At 42.9% G+C, this 14,559-nt stretch overlaps 1 pseudogene; it reads right to left on the reverse strand.

The window, feature by feature from the left end:
• Nucleotides 1-317: 317 nt before the first annotated feature.
• Nucleotides 318-1,325, reverse strand: LOC144763001 (KRAB-A domain-containing protein 2 pseudogene; annotated as a pseudogene).
• Between the last annotated feature and the right edge of the window lie 13,234 nt (nucleotides 1,326-14,559).

The following is a 14,559-nucleotide window of genomic DNA, read 5'->3' on the forward strand; positions in this document are numbered from 1 at the left end:
TGCTAACCCCGTAACCTTCTACTTCGTCGCCGTCATCGTCTTTAGGAGAATGTCCACAGATGGCATAAATGTTCGGGCCACACTTTCGACATGTATGAGCACCGCTGGTTTCTTTAAGCAGACGCAACAGATAGCGGAAGAAGAAGGATTTTCGGTAACCATGGAAATGGAAGGCTCTTCCATAACCATTGCTTCATCACTGTTTTGGTTTCCTCAATCATGGATTGCATTCTCAGCTATGTCTTCTGCAGGGAGCTGTGCCTCTATTGATTCATCACGTCTTTCTTCCTGCTGTTGTGTTGTTTGTACGCTCTCTATTATTTTTTATCTAGTTCTTCCTCAGTCTCTACGTCTTGTAAAACGTCGTCAGGCAGGGACGATGTCGAGAGACCTACTCTAGCTTTGCAGCCGAACAGAGCTTCGTATGGTGACCTCTTAATCACAGACTGAAAAGCTCTGTTCTTCATAAGTTGGCCAAACCGCAATCCCTCACTCCAGCAGCTAGTTTTTTCATCTTGCATCCAAGCACACAGCATATTTTCAATATCCTGATTAGCTCTTTCGACGCTCCCCTGACTTTGTGAGTGGCACGGATTACCATGGACGATCTTCAAGGTGGGCAAATACTCCTTTAGGCTGCTTACCACATTGTTTGCAAATTCCCTGCCATTATAAGACTGTAGAATCGTTGGAGCACCAAGCAACGTAAATATGTTGACGAGCTTGTAGGCTACTTCTTCCGCTCTCTTTGATTTCAGATCCCTGAGAACTACAAACTTAGTGAGATGATCTTGGTACACCATTATAAACTTGTACTCTCTGTCAGAATGGGACTGAAAATCGATGAGATCGACCTGACAACGGGAGTTGAATTCAGAAAAAAACATTGGCTTGACCACAACACCTTTTTTAACACCTTTTTGCTTCTTCTGGCAAGGCTCACAAAGGTGAATGTACAGCTCAGTATCATGATGGGTAATGTTCTTATACTTGGGTGAAAGTTCTTTCAACAACCTGTCCCGTTCTCCAAGACCAATAGCCAAATGGGCCTTATGGAGTACGTCAAATAACTCGGAGTCCGCGACGTAAAACTGAATAGTACTCGTACCTTCTTTAACGGGATAGATCAACTTAGTCGTATTCTCGACCATCATTAACTCATAGTGTTTCACCAGCCAATAGTCCCGTGGTTCCTTCTTAATGGTCGTCTTAGCCTTTTTCACATCGTCCACTACCTTTTGGTAACTGGTTTTGGTTAGGAAAACACAGTTTTTATCAGCATTGGCTCTTAATTGAGATAGTTCATCGCAGAACCTTCTTTGCATGTCAGCATGGCGTGATTCCTGTCTTGGCACTACACTCCCTTCCGAAAATGGTGATACAAGAACCATGGGAAAGGATGGCGGCAGAGCGTCTGTGGAACCTCAGCCGGATGCTATACACGACCTCTGACCCTGCTTGCAAGCAGGTCGCTCACCACACCACCGCACGGCTGCCACCTGCTCTTTGCCTGGTTACTTGTGCTGTCTCTGCCCCTCGCTTGCTGGCAACTTGTGCTGTGTCTGCCCCTCGCTTGCTGATAACCTGTGCTGTCTCTGCCCCTCGCTTGCTGATAACTTGTGCTGTCTCTGGGATTAGGTGTAATAAATACTTTGCTGGCAGACAATCCGGCAAAGTATACAATGCCTAGGCAATGTATAAAATATCAATCATTTCATACTTTAACGTTCGATTTTCAGGCATTTTCAGGCATTCTATACATTACCTAGGCATCCTATAGAAAGCGGGATTTTACACTTTGACTGTAACATATATATATATTTAACAAGCAAAATAGAAAATATCATAATTGCATTATCAAAATGTTAGGCTGAGAATGGTCACTCACTTCATTCACAAACTCCCAGCCTTGATCTGTTAGAACCCTTTTCGGACTTCCATGGCGTAAGTACATTTGCAACAGTCTTGAAGAAACCTTGGCTGCAGTTTTTGATTTTAGAGGATATGTCTCAACCCATTTTTAAAAATAATCTGTTGCAGTCAGAATATATTTGTATCCTGTAGGAGTGGTAGGAGAAGGTCCCATCAAATCCATTCCTACAAGTTCCCAAATGTCTTCAACCTGTTAATATACACAATAAAAATTTATGTAAAAATATATATATATATTTTGCTATAAGAATGTAGCATTTTATGCAAGTGTCACACATGCTTTATTAAATATTTTAATATTTACAATCATACCTAATGAGCTGTAAGTTCATAAAGCAAAACGTAACAAATATACAACATACTTTGATTGGTTTTAATTCAGAGCAAATCTGGAGAGCTGGTTGTTCCTTTTGGCAAATATCACACTTGTTGATCTAAAAATAAAGAAATACAGATCTCTCAAAGAAAATTTCAAAACGTGTCACAAAAAGAAATTCATAACAACGTTTTCACTTTGTATCTCAAGTGCAGGCGGTGGGCATGTAAAAAGCATACCCTCTGAAACTCTAGTGTCTGACTCACTTCCTTGTGATAAATGACATTATTTAAAGCCCACCATGAAAATAATTAAAATTAGAAATCAACATATCATTACAAAAACAGTCTTTATATTGGTGCACACAATGGCACAATAGATACATTAAAGAAACTCTAAATTTCATAAACATTTGAATTATTCAACAATATTAAGATCAATGGATGGGTCAACAGACCCATGAGCAAAAGAATAATATGACATTTAAAATGTGAGATAGTTAAAAACAAATGGCTTATAAGTCTATCACAATGGAGATAATTATTTTACAACAAATTATTTAGAGAAACAAGACCAATTCTAACTCGCCCATCGTGCAATTTAAGTTGTCATATTCGGCCAATAAAATCGGGAGGAAATACTTTTTTTCCTTTTGTTAATTCCAGAATGCCCACCAATAAGAGATGAATACAATTCACAAAAAAGTTTTTGGGGCATCTTCAGCACCAATGACAACTTTTGTGTTCTTTTCTTTACCAGTGTAGAACAAGCTCCCATCTATTTACAAAGCAAAAAAGTGTTTCAGTAACTATGCATGTCAAAAAGAATAACATTTTCATTATAATATGCATCTCTAAATAAACACAAATATATATCACGAAAATATTTATGTCAACAAAAAATAACATCAACAGATTGTTAACTGCTGCGCCACGTGGCAGCGCCATGAGCAGGCCTCGCTGCTTAGTTTACAGCCTGTGGTAAGGTGTCACTGTAGTCTGTTGTTTGTTTAATTGACCGCCTATGGCGTTTTAAATAAAGCACTCCATATCTCAACCTTTTCGGTGGCTTTAAATTTTTTTTCACGAGGGTGTATAGATTAATTTATTCCACTTTACATGGCAGCCACACGAGCATGCCTCGCTTCTTAATTGACAGTCATTGTAGTCTGCTGTTTGTTTAATTGACCGGTTTTAAATTTAGATGACATTTCCTTTCAGCGCTCCATATTTCAACCTTAATTGTATAATTGCCCCATGCGCACCCACTTACAGTGTAATTGCTTGAACAATCAGAATCAGTAAAGCGCGGCTCCCTCTGATTCAGGGCAAATCACCTAATCTCCCCGTGCTTGAATGCGAGGCATCATTGGGCTCTGTTGTTTGTTTCATTGACTGCCTATGGAGTTTTAAAAAAAGATGACATTTTCCTTGCAGCGCTCCATATGTGAACCTTTGTATCCCGCCTTGTGTTTCTAGGCAAATCAAGTAATCTGCTTGTGGCACAACGTGGCAGGCCCATGAGCAGGCCTCGCTGCTTAATTTATTGCCCATGGCGAGGCGTCGTTGGACTGTTTCTTGTTTATTTGACAGTGTATAGCTTTTTAAATAAAAATTTCATTTAGTTTCAGCGCTCCAGCAGTTCCCACCAGAAGGGGTTAATGGGGCCCTCGTGGCCCGGTTGCAGTCTCCTGAGGGGAGGGGCGGTCACGGGGCTGCCACTCTGATTTGATGTGGCTCCTCGGTAGTCCCGCTATCCCCACCTGTGTTTCTGCCCTTCCCCAGGGGTGTTACCTTGGTGCTGCGGGTTTTCAATGTCCCCGGCTCTGAGGCTTGGTCGGGCTCCGGGCTCCAAGCTCCTTCCCCGGCCTGGGAACCAGTGGTTGTTCGGCTTCCTGGGGGCGCGGCCTATGACGTTGCCGGCCTCCCCAGCACCCACGGCAGCCCTCCCTTCACATCAGGGGCTGCGGTGGCAATATCGGTCTCAGCGCTTCTCCCGCAGGGCAGGGGGGGGGGCAACGGCGGTTATTTGTGAGCAGGGGCCGATTCCTCCCACGTGGCGCCAGAGCCGCAACGGTGACTGCTACGGATTGCGCGCTTCCTGACACCGCTGGAATGCAGGTACCTGGTCTGCGGCGGTGATTCCAGCAATTAGCGCTTAAAGGCCCCAGCGCTTCAGGGTCACGGCGCCCAGTAGTAGGTGGAAGTTCTGGGCCTGCACCGCGCTCAGGGGCATCAGCAGGATTCGGGGGTATAGCGTTTTGAGATTACAGCTCTTGGGAGTCACAGCATGCAGGGGCACATCAACAGTGCAGCCAAGTCCTGGGCTGCGGTGGTGATCTGGGGTTCCAATAGCGCTCAAGGGGCACAGCTCTGGGCAGCATAGGCAGGTTACTTCTCCACAGCACAGGGGGCACAGTTCCAGCAATATGGCGCTAGGTAGGCACAGTTCTGGCAGTATAGCGCTTTACCTGTTGATCCCCCAGCAGCAGCAGTTCTCACAGGACCCCCAGCGCTCCAGTCCCAGTGCTAGTTATGGGCAAGTCTTGGTTACAGGTTCTTGAGGGACGGAAGGGGGTTGGGTTGGCAGGCATTAGAGGCAGGCTGCTTCCATGCAGCACACTGGAGTTGGTCTCCTGGGTTTCCCCCTCTCTGGGCAAGGTCAGCAGGCTGGCAGAGTCCCTCAGCTATCTTGGGTACAGCAGGGCTTAAGCTCAGTCAGTCTCAGTGTGTAGGTTCCCCCCTAGGCACAACCGCCTATAGTCCGGCAGAGGTTCCCCCAGGTTCAGCGGTGCCCCAACTGACTAGTCAGGTTTCCCTCCTTTCCTCTTATACCCCTAGGTCAGGTGACCCTCCTGTAAAGGCGGCAAAGCAAAACTCCTCCCTGGGTTGGAAGGTTCCAGGAGCTTCTACTTGTTGGTCTATGGGACAAAAAGGCAGGACGGCAAAGATACAGTATCAGTATGTCCCAGCCTGCTCCTAACTACTGGTGCGTGTATGTTCAATGGCCACTCCGCAGTAGCAGGGCCCTGTGACAGCCATATTATTAGGAGAGAGCACCTGCACCTCAGCACTGTTTGGCAGTGGTAAGGCGCCCAGAGTCCTAGGTCCAACAAAAAGATGGTGGCAAAAATGAGGCGCAAAGGGAAAAAGTGCGGGGTAAGACCACCCTAGGACTGACAGGTGTAACATGCGTCCCCCCCAGCCGAAAGTGGGGAGAGCTACCCAACCTCTAGGCAGTTCTCATCACTAAGGCGGAAAAACCGAGAGAGACCGTCAGAGTTGGCGTGGTCTACTCCGGGTCGATGTTCCACCCTAAAGTCCATACCCTGGAGGGAAATGGACCACCTCAGCATTTGGGGTTTTCGCCTCTCATCTTCATGAGTCAGCGAAGGGGTCGGTGGTCGGTCTGAATGAGGAAGTGAGAGCCAAAAGGTATGGCCTCAGCTTCTTCAGGGCCCAAACCACAGTAAAGGTTTCGCATTCTATCGTACTCCACAGCTGTTCCCTGGGAAGTAGCCTTTGAGAGATAAATGCCACTGGCTGGTCTTGGCCTTCCTCGTTCAGTTGGGGGAGCACAGTTCCGAGCCATGCTCAGAGGCGTCTGTCTGCACAATGAATTCCTTTCCGGAGTCCTCTGCACCGGCACAGTGCACATCGTGTGCTTGAGGGTGTTGAAAGCTTCTTGACAGGCAGCCGTCAAAATGACCTTGTGTGGTTGCTTCTTGGATGTCAATCCAGTCAGGGGGGGCCACGATGGTGCCATAGCACTTGACAAACTGGTGGTAGTAACCTGTGAGGCCGAGGAAAGCCCAGACCTCCGTTTGGGTTTTGGGGGGCTCCCAGGCCAAGATGGTCTCGATTTTGGCCTGGAGGGGTTGCACCTTACCCCCGCCGACCAGGTGTCCCAGGTAGACGACAGATCCCTGTCTGATCTGCCACTTGCTGGCCTTGATGATTAGGCCAGCCCGCTGTAGAGCCTGTAGCATCTCCTGGAGATGCTCCAGGTGGTCCTCGCAGCTGCTGCTGAAGACAGCTATGTCATCCAGGTAGGCAGCTGAGAAAGCCTCTAGGCCAGAAAGCACCTGGTTGACCAACTGCTTGAATGTGGCAGGAGCATTTTTAGCCTGAAGGGCATCACACAGAATTGAAAGTGAATCGTAAACTATTATTTTCTTTGAAAAAGGTTTCAATATCTGGAAAAGTCATATAAAAGAAGTTGAAAAAAAACATGTGCAATAGGAAGGGAAAAAATTGATGTTTAAAGTGCTCCAATACCACTTTTTCTATTACAGTTCTTGAAAACTAATGTGTGTTGGATTGCTACCCTCACACAGTTTTTGAAAAGCCATTTTCAATCATCCTGCTTTTATTATGTGATGATGCCTAATTAGATTTTTAATATTGAGTATTTAAATTTTATGCTAGAGATGTCTGCTCTTGATATATTGCAAAACAAAATCGTTTAAAAAAAATGACAATTTAATTTTTTTTTTTTCAATTCGGCACTTCAAACTTTTACAACCAGTCATATTTTTCATCAATAACTTTAAAACCTCTGACTGATAAATAAATGTAAAAACAAGTCCCACTTACCAAAAGTGTCCATTGAACGCCATTATTTGTGGGACAAAGAACAGTTTCCATAGTATCATAAGGTACCTGTACAGAATAAAATGTGCTCATGAATAACTTTAACTGACACACAACATCCATACGTATTGACTTACAAAAGTTCAAAGATGTGACTGGCTTTTCAATCATAATTCAAAGTCGACAATCTTCACTTGGAAGACAAGTACACAGATTCATAGCATACCGACATGTGAAATTTTCCCTACTCTTCAAAACGTTACTCTAAGTCTATTTTACACTCCAACATTAATTCAGTAACTTTGACTAATCCTCACAACCAGAGACAGTGAAAATTCACATTAGAGATTTCAATATTTACCCGAAAAGCAGACGACCGATAATTGCCCAGGAATATAGAGGACGACACTGTTGCAGAAAGTGCTAAACACTAAGGTTAAAATAAAAAGATTTCTTTACACATATTGTTAAACAATTATTATTTGTGGCTAGGTCTGTCAGTATTATTGATGAAAATATACGTACATTTGGTCTTGACATGCATATTTTGCTAAGGTACGCACTGATTACCTATAAAAAAATAAGAAAGCATGTGAGCTTTAGAAGAGGAACCACCATGTACATTCTACGCCATCAGTCATGCTATACTGAGTATAAATGTTATAAAAGCCAACCTCATCAACTATCCATTGGTGGGTTTTGAGTTAACATAAAGAAGAATCATACAATTTTATGCTTGACACTACTGCTTCCAATCGTCCTTTCACCAGCTTCTTGCATACAGCCACAAGTGTTTTCATGGTTTTAGATGAATAATCGTTCAAGTCTGTAGATACATAAGTGAAAAACATAATTTTAAACAAGTTAGAATCACACCTCCATAAACTTCACAACTGACAGTCACCCCCAAACAAATTACTTTCAGCGGGTGCCGGGATCAAGTGAGTCATGCGGAGGCCTTGCCCCCATATGGGCCCTGCTGAGGGCCCCAAGGAGCAGATTCACACACACTTCCCGTCCTACTTTTGCTAAGAGCCCTTTCCAAGGGCATCATAATCGGGGCCTAAGCCTCAAGGCTGCCCTTCACAGCTACCACTTAGAGAGTGTTCTAATGTTGTCTAAAACCAATGAAATCACCGTAAGGGTTAACTGGATTAGTGGAAGGTAATACACTTATAGAAGTGCGCACCATATAGTACGCCACCCGCTCACGAAGTACTAGGATATATAATTACAAAAATAGAGCTACTAAAACCAAACTGCTTGTGAGAACACCCTTACATTTTAAGTATCAATATTTCTGACACAATTTGAAAAAATATATATATATCACTGAAATGAGTAGCAACCTCACCTCCTAAAAACACACAAGATTGCTTTTCAGCAAAATCATTTTTGTCCTCTGACAAGTGTTTCAAGTGGAAGAGATGCTGGGAATTCATGATTGGTCATGCTTCCTGCAAAATAATTTTTGACGGTTTACCAAAAAATCATTTGGAAAAAAACCTGACTACTCAAACATCCTACCAAAACAACAAAAAAGGACCCGAGGGTAAGTTTAACGACCCACTAGATACATACCCCCATGCATTGAACTTATAACACAAAAGATATATATATATATTTTTTTTTGTTTGCAGAGTTTTATATAGCACGAAGTAGACCCGAACCGAATCAGGTATCGGAGCGCATTACATATTTTCCAGTTACGTTACATGAGGACACACTTTCATTTTAGGCACGGGGAGATTAAGTGATCTGCCCAGAATCACAGGAGGTTTTGGCGTCATTACCGAGACTCGAACCCAGATCCTCAGGTCCGAGGTCGAGCGCCCTAACCGTTAGGCCAACTCCTCTCTCCGGGGTCAATGCAAATGTGACACTCAACTGAACAAAATCAGGACCACGATATGACAAGCATACATGGGATTAACAACTCATTGTTAGATGTGGCGGGAGAACCCAAAGCAAGCACCTGTGTGTGACAAGTAGTAAGTGAACTCAGGCTCAAAAGCATGGGTGAAAATTTCCCATCAGTAGCCGTTCTGTACCACCCTTGACACCATATGGGTTCTCCTTGCCTAGGAGACAGAGTTCACATCCTATGCATATTTTCTAGACTGTGATATCACCATAGTGTAGTTGTTTAAGTGAATGGTTCAGAATCTTAATAGTTGTGGCTACTGAATAAGCAGTGCAAAAAGTGTAAGTGAATTTAAAATTGGGTAAAACTGTATAAACTACCACTTTAATATTTTTATCAGCTCTCCCAAATCTAAAAATTACTATGTGCAGATACAGATTTAACAAAATATCTGTAGGCAATAACGGTCGACATGTTTCAGCATAGAGGGCTAGTGTGCCAATGCATTCCTCAGGACCAAATCCTTGCTACTGCTGTGTAACGTGAAAGAATAAATGAATATTAAAATTAATATCACCTGTTATTTAAGGCAATATACTCCACCTCAAAACTATTATCACATCACGCCGTACAAAAGGAGGTGGTGATGGACGGAGCATCTGAATCAATCAAACACTCACAACCAGTCAAAAGATCTGGGTTTAATCCATCACCGTTCTTTAGCCCACTCTGCCACCCCAATTCAGACATGGCTATTTGCAAATCAGTCTGACCCTGTGCCTCATGGGAACAGTCCAGCCCGAACTGCCAAGCGATGTCTTCCCTGGACCGGAAACAAGCTTCCGAGGACCGGTTTCTGGCATTCGAGCCGTCTTCAGCCCGGCTTGCTTGAATCCAGTGGCAAATTGAGCAAGGGACTCACGTCTGAGCATACCCTGCCACACTTATGGCGGCCAAAAGCCGTACAAAAGGGGGTGGTGATGGACGGAGCATCTGAATCAATCAAACACTCACACCCAGTCAAAAGATCTGGGTTTAATCCATCACCGTTCTTTAGCCCACTCTGCCACCCCAGTTCAGACATGGCTATATGCAAATCAGTCTGACCCTGTGCCTCATGGGAACAGTCCAGCCCGAACTGCCAAGCCATGTCTTCCCTGGACCGGAAACAAGCTTCCGAGGACCGGTTTCTTTATTTTATTTATTTTGAAAGTTTTATATAGCGCGAACAAGATCTTTGCAGATAACAGAGCGCTTTACATATGCAAGGGAGGGTGGGTACACGAGGGAGCATAAAATACATATAGGAGGGAGTAATAACAATCGGGAGAGGTCGGTAATAAAGGTAAAAGACAACTGTGCAAATGGATCAAGCATGAGTACATATCGACGCAGAGTCTTAAAAGATCAGGGTGGCAGTTCAGGTGTATTTAGCCATGAGGATAGCTTTAACTTCTTTCTTAAAGAGAAAAGTGGAGGGGATGAGCCTGGTTTTAGGAGGGAGTGAGTTCCAGATCCTAGGCGCCATTCCTGAGAAGGAGCGTTTGTAAGTTCTTTCCTTCCGAAATCTTCGAGGTTTCAGCAGAAGATTCTTTGTGCTTCTGGTGGATCTCGTTTCTGGCATTCCAGCCGTCTTCAGCCCGGCTTGCTTGAATCCAGTGGCAAAGTGAGCAAGGGACTCACGTCTGAGCATACCCTGCACACTTATGGTGGCCAAAAGCGGTACAAAAGGGGCTGGTGATGGACGGAGCATCTGAATCAATCAAACACTCACACCCAGTCAAAAGATCTGGGTTTAATCCATCACCGTTCTTTAGCCCACTCTGCCACCCCAGTTCAGACATGGCTATATGCAAATCAGTCTGACCCTGTGCCTCATGGGAACAGTCCAGCCCGAACTGCCAAGCCATGTATTCCCTGGACCGGAAACAAGCTTCCGAGGACCGGTTTCTGGCAATCCAGCCGTCTTCAGCCCAGCTTGCTTCGATCCAGTGGCAATATCCCACCCTTCTTGCTCACTCATGTTCCACATTAACTTTTCACTCTGTACTACACTTATCCTCAAGGCCAAATAGTGTAGGAGCCATTACAACCTCTTGAAATTCCTCAGAGCAAATCCCGAGATTCCTTCCCTAAAATTTTGGTTGTAAAAACACCAGGTAAGAATTTTTAAGGTCAAAAGGCAATCTTTTTTTCAAAGTTAAAACAGAATCAGTGCAGAATGACCAGCCATTTCCAGACTTCAAATAAGCTGTGTAATGTCCTGATGTTGTTGAAGGACCGTCATGATATATAATTGCTGCAGTTACAAAAGTCCTTCCTGATATTGACAACTGCGAAGCCACAACATTTTTAATTAAAGTTGTCAATTTTGTTCCATCAGGCCTACATCGTTGGAACATTAAAATGACATACTGGCCATAACTTCTTATAAATAATGTGGACAGCATTGCAGACTTACATTGGCTACACTCCATGTTTTGATCGGCTGCTTTTACTAGCTTATTAAAAGACACTGATTTACTGTCTGGCAAAGTTAAATATATAAATCTTTCTGAGTCTACACTAGTAGTACTTGATACCCTACAGTTCTCGCAGTCATGCTGCCATTGATAAGAAAGGCCAAACAGATGATCTACATCTACACCTTCATCTTGCAATACATCAAGCATATACATTAAAAACTCCTGACAATCTTGCTGAAGATTTTGAGAGAATTGCGTTTGACCTGAACATTTGTCTAACAGATTTCGAATTTCAGACACACTTTCTATTTTTGTTCTATCAGTACTACATTTCTCTAACACAGAATTCAACAAACAGCAAAAACTTTGATCCAAATTGATCACAATCTGTTCTTTTAAAGTTTCTAGAGAAAAGACAACATTAACCACTACATTAGCATAGCAGTTGACACCAGAACTATTTTCAAATTGAAAACCAACAACATCTTCAACAGAATCCATTTTCTTTCTGCTTATAATTTCGGGTTCATCGACTTTTCGTCTTTTTGCTACAACCTCCCTACTATTGGTCACATTTCTTCGTTTCCGGCCTACCACACGTTTCTCAAACAAAGGATATTCAGGCAAATGTGGCGCATACTCTCTTCTTAACCTATTGTATTCCTTAACACAATCTAGATCCGCACAAATGTTTGTGACATCACACTCAATCAAGTACAATCCCGATAAAGGTCTGACTCGTGACAATGCCACATATGCCATACCCTCCTTGAACACAGAACTGCCAATATTCACCAATGCACTGTCTACACTTAAACCTTGCGATTTATGGATTGTCACCGCATATGCCAAGCAAACAGGAAACTGCTTACGGCGAACATATAAGTCTTTTACAAGCAAAAACCTAGCAGAGCAACGACCAATTAGCTGTACTTCCTCAATGCCATCAAATTTAATTTTTAAAAATTCAATTCCATCTCTATTTCTGTATTTCTCAAAATCAACAACATTACCCATTGATCCATTTACCAGACCTCTTTCAACATGTAAATTCCTTCTCAAAATGATACGGCAATTTAAGCACACATTCAGAGTCTTTTCAAAACCAGCAGTTTTAGATATAGTCTTCTCTAATGAATCCAATTTAGATTTCAAATTCTCAGACAAAATAATTGTTGCTCCCATATGCTCTATTCTGTCAATAGCTTCCAGTTTCACAATCTCTTGGTTTTCTAAATTCAACATTTTGTTGTTGAAGATGGCACATTCTGCAAGAGTTGGCATCAAACATATTCCAGATTTCTTCTCAGTAATTTTCCGAAAATTATTCTCTGGCAGAATGTCTTCTTCTGGATACAAATTTGACAGTAATCGTGCATGTAAAGCTTCTTTCCCATGCTCGGTCACTTTCCCGATTCTAACATCTTGTAGAATATTCTTGTAATCTTCATCCTTCGCCTGACGCATATTTTCACGCAGCTCAGCATAATTGAAGTTTAACCATATGTTAACGTTGCCAATGCTCCCTAGGCACTTCCTGGTATCTTCATGCGTAAGCAGTTTAAACACTGGTTGTCCTTTCACTGGTGTCAGCTGCAGATCACCGAAAACAATGATGTGTTTGCCACCAAATAACACATCATACTCTGTTTTAAGAACTTCCTGCATTCTCAAATGCACAAAGGCAAGCATGACATTAGAAACCATGCTTACTTCATCAATGATAAGAAGTTTCATCTTCTTCAGGATTCTTGAAACTTCACAACAAGCATCTCCAGATAACTTGTGGTATTGTAATTTGTTATCATGCTCCACTGGCAGCATCAGTAGACGATGTAAAGTAATCCCTTTAATGTTATGTGCTGCCAGCCCAGTTGGAGCGGTGACAACACAAGACAGCGATGACTCGGTCCTTTTCTGCAGATAACATGAAATTGCTTTAATGAGGAAACTTTTTCCAGTTCCTGCTTCTCCACTCACGTACAGTCGGACAGGCTTCAACGACGTACATGAGCACTCTTTCTTCTCATGACTTAATCCATGATCAATTTGGTTGGTAACTTCGTCATATATTTTCCTCTGCTCAACGTTGAGTTGTCTTTCCAAATCTTCTAAGTTAACCGCATCCCCCTGAGCATGTGCCATGGCTCTTTCCACTTCAATCATGGCAGTGGCAGCTTCATTTTCGATAACTGGTCCTCCTAGTGGATCCTGACTCAATGAAACAGAACTCTGACTGTCCTGAGAACTGTCTCTAGCAATCTCGGCTGCAATTGTTGCTTTCTGCTCGATTTCCGCATTCAACATTTCTAGATATTTTGGAAAAACAGGACATTCTATGGTCTCCTTGGCTGCATTGAAAGAATCTTCGTAACAGAGGAAATCTCCAAGCAGTTCCTCTTCTGCACGCCAAGGCTTGAAAAGTTGCAAAAGAGCTAAATAGAAAAACTCTTTTCTTTCAGGAGATTCGCCACTCAATTTTCGATGATTTACCAATTGGCATTTTCTTTGCTTGACCAGACATCCCTCACTTCCAATTACAGCATACACTCCTTTATCAATATCTTCCTTGATGTTCCCTCTTGAATATGTAATTTTGTAGAACCTCATACAGACAAACATTCTCGAGGTGACTGCTTCTATTTGGATAATATGTATCCAACATGTTGGTCTTCAAAATATCTGTACTGTTTGGCTCCTTCTCCGCCAAATACTCAATTTCCCGTACAGGTTTCAGAACTCGATTACGCGTTGCAGCAAGACCAAGACTCGCCCAAATGATACTCCTAGATTTGGCATGGAGACTTGCTGAAGATAACCGGTCAGAACATTCGTAAGCTCCGATTTCTCGATGCGACAACATCTTCAGACTGAAACTGTACAACTTCTTACTGAGGCTCTTTTCATGGGAAATGTCCTCCCACATATCCTTCAATTCTGTCTTTTCTTTTTTTGTGATGTAAGATGTTACATACCGAGCCACAGCCATACAGTTATCAGCCACAAACTGTATATCCATGTTAGCATTCCACATGGACAAAATCACTGGGTTGTAGTCGTTGATGTACTTGGACTCTTCGTTTCTTTTCAAATTGTATGTATTTTTGGGTGATTTCCTCGTCACATTATGTCGCAGCGAAGACATCAAACTGTTCACTCTTCCTTTAGAAATCACCGGTCGTCGAAAGCCGAAACGACATTTTGTGTAGAACTTGTCCTTGTTTCTGAATTTACGACAACAGTACTTTCCACAACGATGGCTTTGAAAGCGTAAAACTTGTTCTCTTAGGCTTTTGTCTTCCTTTGTCTTTGGAACAGCACATGTAGAATACTGTTCTATGAAACTCATCACTAAGTCATCCGGATCTGTTCCAAATTTGGGTGTATCTT

The sequence above is a fragment of the Lissotriton helveticus genome, chromosome 6 (assembly GCF_964261635.1).
Source record: "Lissotriton helveticus chromosome 6, aLisHel1.1, whole genome shotgun sequence".
NCBI lineage: Eukaryota > Metazoa > Chordata > Amphibia > Caudata > Salamandridae > Lissotriton > Lissotriton helveticus.